The sequence below is a fragment of the Tupaia chinensis genome, unplaced genomic scaffold, assembly GCF_000334495.1.
Source record: "Tupaia chinensis unplaced genomic scaffold, TupChi_1.0 Scaffold149922_1, whole genome shotgun sequence".
Classification (NCBI taxonomy): Eukaryota; Metazoa; Chordata; class Mammalia; order Scandentia; family Tupaiidae; genus Tupaia; species Tupaia belangeri.
In genome coordinates, this window is record NW_006209766.1 from 1123927 (window position 1) to 1129215 (window position 5289).

The window sequence follows — 5289 nt, forward strand, 5'->3', positions numbered from 1 at the left end:
TGATTTATTCACATTATAACTAATTTGAACAGTATCTGTGTTTACATTATAAGGACTAGGCAAATGTTATTCACAGGGAAGCTCCCAGTAAACTGTGGTTACTTTCTAGCCTGTAGAACCCACCCCCCCAGTCTCCTAGAGTTAATAATGCTTTATTTTTTTCATCTGTTTAGTTTTCTCATTACTAATCACTACTACTTATTTATTATTACTTACCACTAATTCAATCCCGAGCTCTTTGCCAACTGTCTAATCTTTTGTCAAGACCTTCAGAAATTTCAGTAGAATACAGATTTCTACTTCCTGAAGAAATCACTCCTGGGAACCAGCAATTAGCGTAATGGCTATGTCGCTGGATTCCCACGTAGTCGACCGCAGTTCGTGTCCCGGACCCGGTGACTTAAAATTCACGCCGGGCATGTGTGCGTACGTGCCCAAGATCCCGAGAGGAGAATGGGGGTGATTAACAGGGATTGAGTTACAATTCAATTTTCATAGGTCTGCTAAGTCAGTTACCATTCATTCATCTGCTTTCAAGCTTCGAAATTGTTGGTGGTATTGAATCCTCTGTGCTCTGCTTGAACTTATTGGTACTCCTTCTAAAAGATCTCTTTCCTGTCATTCTAGCATGATTTCTGGAGGCAGCAAAAAAAGAGATTCATATATTCAATCTACCATTATTTGTGCTGATGGAAATAACCAAGCTCTGCAGAAATAATAATTAATGTGGTTTAGTCTAAGCACAAAATTGAGTGACCAGGCCCAGAAAAACACAAAAATGTTTCTTGGAGTGCTCAGATGCAGTGGTTCTTTTTATCTAGTTTTGAGAGTGAGAGACACAAAATTATAAATCAGCATAAGGAATCTTTACACTGGCCTGGCCCACAAAGGTAGGCCAGCTAGAAGTGGAGGCTTGTAAGTTATACATGGGTTTAGAAATTCTCATCCTCCTGGACCTGGGAGTTAGAACCCGCAGCTCCACATTCCTCCTCACACTGCCACCATTTCAGACACCCTGCAGGCACTCCTTTAGGAGTTTCCATTGACTTCCAGGAATCTCTGACCCCAGTTGGGCAACCAATTGCTCTCACTACAGTGACCCTTCTCTCATGACCCTGCAGTGCCTCCAGCCCTATGGGAATGCCACGGAAGGGATGCAGAGCTAGTGAGAGACTGCAAGGTCAGCTGAAGAACTGTCCCCAGAGGCAATGCAGCTGGCAAAGACCCTGCGGGAGCTCAAACAGGATGGTACTGGGGAAGTATGACTGTAATGAAGCTGAAGAGAAATGAAAAGAGACACCTGAAAGAACTTTCTTGATTAGAGCTAGTTTACATTCAGACTGCCTACTAACAATATCTGTTAAAACACCAGCTGGGCCAAGGAATCTGTGAATTGAGTATCAAGATGGGAAATTCAGATTGGATTCCATCATCTGTGTCAAGTCTAAGCTTAACAGTTTGACAGTGTAGTTCATCTGTTTGACTACTATGTGCAGATGTGCCAGGATAAGTGGACAGGCCCAGAAGCCCCGCGGAATGGCACTGTTCACCTTTATCTGACCAAACACATCAGCACCACTTCCGCAGCATCTCTGTAGACTCACCAGGAACAAATACACTGGTACCATCTGGGTACTACCTTACCAACAAGACTAAAAGGTTACTTGGAAGAATATAAATTCCAGGTATAAGTGTTTCTCTTTTTCTTTTTTTTTCTTTTTTTGGAGAGATTTTTGCTATAGGGCGTGTGCGCTCGCCAGACAGAGAGAGAGACAGAGAAACAGAAAGTGAGAAATCAACCCCAGGGGGGATGACCACGCCGCAATCCCTTCTCCTCCATCCTCCTCTTGGGATCTTGGGCACGCACGCACACCCGCCCGGCGTGAGTTTAAGCCACCAGGTCCGGGACTCGAACCACGGTCGACTACGTGGGAGTCCAGTGACATAGCCATTACGCTAACTGCTGGTCCCTAGTGTTTCTCTTTTTCTAACCACGCCTCATATAGAGTACCTCTGAAATGTAGCTATGTAAAAGAGAACCAAAACTTGAATGACTGTTCTGGAGAGCTACATGGAATGCTTCCTAAGAACAGCTGAAGCCAATCTAATCTAAATGACTGAAGAGGTAGCTAGGTATTTAAAGTCCCCCCAGATATTTTCACCTGAGTGATGCTTCCCTTCCGAGGCTGACCAAGACCAGTTCATCCTTTTAAATTAAAAGTAGGATGTGAGTAAAGGCTGAAAGAGCATTTGATCAGAAAGCCTTGCCTTTCTGAGGTTCCTTTCTCCTAGAACAATGGTCCATGCTCCAGTAGTGGAGACAGAACTCCACACAGGAGCACTGAAGAAGTGGGAGGGATCAAGGGGACATAGGCTTGACTTTAAGTTTATATGCCTGGTGGTCAGAGTCTGTTTTAGGACATTTTATATTTTGCATTCTGACGTACCTAGGAGTTTGTTAAACAGCCTATGCTTGTGAGTATTTAGTTCTCATTTTATGCAATTAACCAAATCAACCAAAAAAAAAAAAAAAGTTGACCATGAAATCCTGTATTTGTCTTTTTACTAACTGTATGAACTCTCTCATGTGGAATGAGTACTGTAGTAATCTGTTTTAAGGGAGTGTTATTTCAGACCTATTTCAAACTGGCGCAAATGGAAAAGACCTTCTCTGTTCCTTTAAGGCTAAAGGCAAGAACGTCATGCTATAAAAGTGTAACTCAATCCCTGTTAATAAAAACAAATGTAGAAATATTAAATAAAATTTTTTGAGAATCTAAGAAAAAAAAGAAAAAGAAAAGAAATTCTCAGGTTAGTAATTGGGAGGCAAACACACACACACACACACACACACACACACACACACGTCTTTGTTTCCAGAAGATTATCTGTGCTTCACTATAACAGATATAAGAAGGGTTACTATGTATCAAACACTAAACCAGGGACAGGATATAGGGAGCAATCACTGACTAAAGCCTCTGTTAATGTTTGCAGGTGTGACTCTCCTCAGACCCTTGGAAAGTATTTTAGAATCCGAAAAAGTAGTCAGAATGCTGTCCTCAGTAGCCTCAAGGACTTCCATATTGTTATTCCTTATTTTTTAGTCTACCTGTTAATTGCCTTCTCTTTAATGCATCGATACTTTCTAGAACTACTTGTCAATTTTGTTCACCTATGCATCCCCAACAACCAGCACCATGGTTACACAGAGAAGATGTTCAACAACATGCCAGGCACATGTCCTTGTGTGCCCAAAATCCTGACAGAAAAATAAATGGAAGATAAAGGATTGCAGCCTGAATACTCCCCACTGGGGAGGGGGGGTTGCTTTCTCTCTCGCTCGCTCGCTCTCACTCTCTCCCCCCCCCTCTCTTTCTGGCAAGTACACATGCCTTGGGGCAATTAAAAAGTCAAAAGAAGAATAGGTGTTTGATTATGATGGTGTGGATAGTAACATCTTTGTCTTGACGCATATGTATGGTAATCGTACTGGAAAGAGAAATGTTACACGTTGTAAAGATATATGTGATTAAATGTAATATTTTAAAATTTTTTTTAAAAGAATAGGTGTTGAATAAATCAACTAACAGAAGATCCTGATCTCCTGTCTTGAAATGCAGCATTGGCAGAGTATAGGTGATTTTGCTACCTAATGATACCCACAGCTTATACATTTTTTTAAAGAATGATTTTTATTTAACTTTTTATTATTATTATTATTATTATTCAATATTTCCAGATTGATATACAGAAAGAGACAGAGAGAAGGAATGTGAGAAAGCAAGGCTCCAGGTCCAGGACTCAAACCACAGTTGGCCATGTGGGAGTCCAGTGCCCTTAACCACCACGCCACCTGCCAGCCCCTGCAGTTTATAAATGTTTTACATGTTATGAAGAGGTTTCAAAAATTGCATCTCATTTGATCTTGACAATAGCTCATGGGCCAGACAAAAAAAAGGATTATTATTATTAGCTTTCATATAGTGATGATTCTTGCCAAGATCTATCCTAGCCAAAGAAATCACCATACCCATTCCTGACCTTTAATTCCACACTGTCATTTGTCTGGGCCTTCCCACCATTTCCTCTGAAGATGGGACTTTCAAAGCTTGACACCTCTCAAGAAAATGGTCTTCAAGAAATCAAGACCAGCTTTCTCATACAGGTAAAATAGGTACAGACAAGAGTAAGTAGTCCAAAAACCATTGAGCAGAAAGGGTATCTGAGCTTTGTGACACAGAGTAAAAAAAAAAAAAAAAAAAAAAAAAAGAAAGAAAGAAAAGAAAATTAGTGACAAGGAAAGTTGGGATGATCAGGCCCAACACCAGTATGAAATCTGCAGCTCCAAACCAACCAGGTTCTTATCTCCCACTCACAAAGAATTAGAGACATGCACACAGGGAAAGGATAGTAAAGTGGAGTTTATTAAAAGAGGAAAGAAGGAACAGAGCACTCAAGAAGAAGGGAGGGAGTCCCAAATGGGCTGTCAAAGAGGAACTGAGGCAGGGGGTTTTTAATCTCGGTTAGGAGCGACTTGTCTGGGCTTATTCTCAGGAAGGGCTTTGTGCATACATTTCCCTTGTGGAGGAGGTCCACATGCTAGAAAGGGCTGGTTATTTTTTACCTAATTTTGGAGTGGGTATGAAAGTCTTGAAACTCTCTCTGTCTAAAAGCTGTGGGCCATAAAAACCATTATCTTATTTTCTTCTCAGAATGTGATGGGACCTGGGGGGGGGAAAAAAAAACTTAATTCTTATATTTATTTTAGGTCATGCTGCTTAGGTTAATCGTTGGGTCACTGCTGCAAGTTGTTTCTGTGAGCAAGCAGTTCAATGACAGCTAAGCTATCTTGTCTCCATCTTAAACCTGCCATTTTGTGATTCCATTTTGGGCCTATACCCAAACTATATTCTTAGGGTTCCTGCCTCTTCAATACGACTCTCAGGATCAGCACAGCACAGAGAAGAAGCTGTTACTAGAAGAGGAGGGGAGGCTGCTCATACCATGGAAGAAAAGAAAACAAGTCACAGAATGAAAAAGCAGTATGTGTGTGGTAGGGAGAGAGGTGGGCTAAAAATAACCACTTACCATAACCAGTGGACTCCCTCTCTCTATATATATAGATTATTATTATTATTATTGTTATAAAACCAGTTAAGGGACCAGAAGTTAGCATAGTGGCTATGTCGCTGAACTCCCACGTAGTCAACCGTGGTTCGAGTCCTGGACCCAGTGGCTTAAACTCACGCCAGGCGCGTGTGCGTGTGTGCCCAAGATCCCAAGAGG

The 5289-nt window shown here is 41.4% G+C and overlaps 1 pseudogene; it reads left to right on the plus strand.

Moving 5' to 3' along the window:
- Positions 1-1109: 1109 nt before the first annotated feature.
- Positions 1110-1691, plus strand: LOC102478206 (suppressor of cytokine signaling 2 pseudogene; annotated as a pseudogene).
- Positions 1692-5289: the final 3598 nt, after the last annotated feature.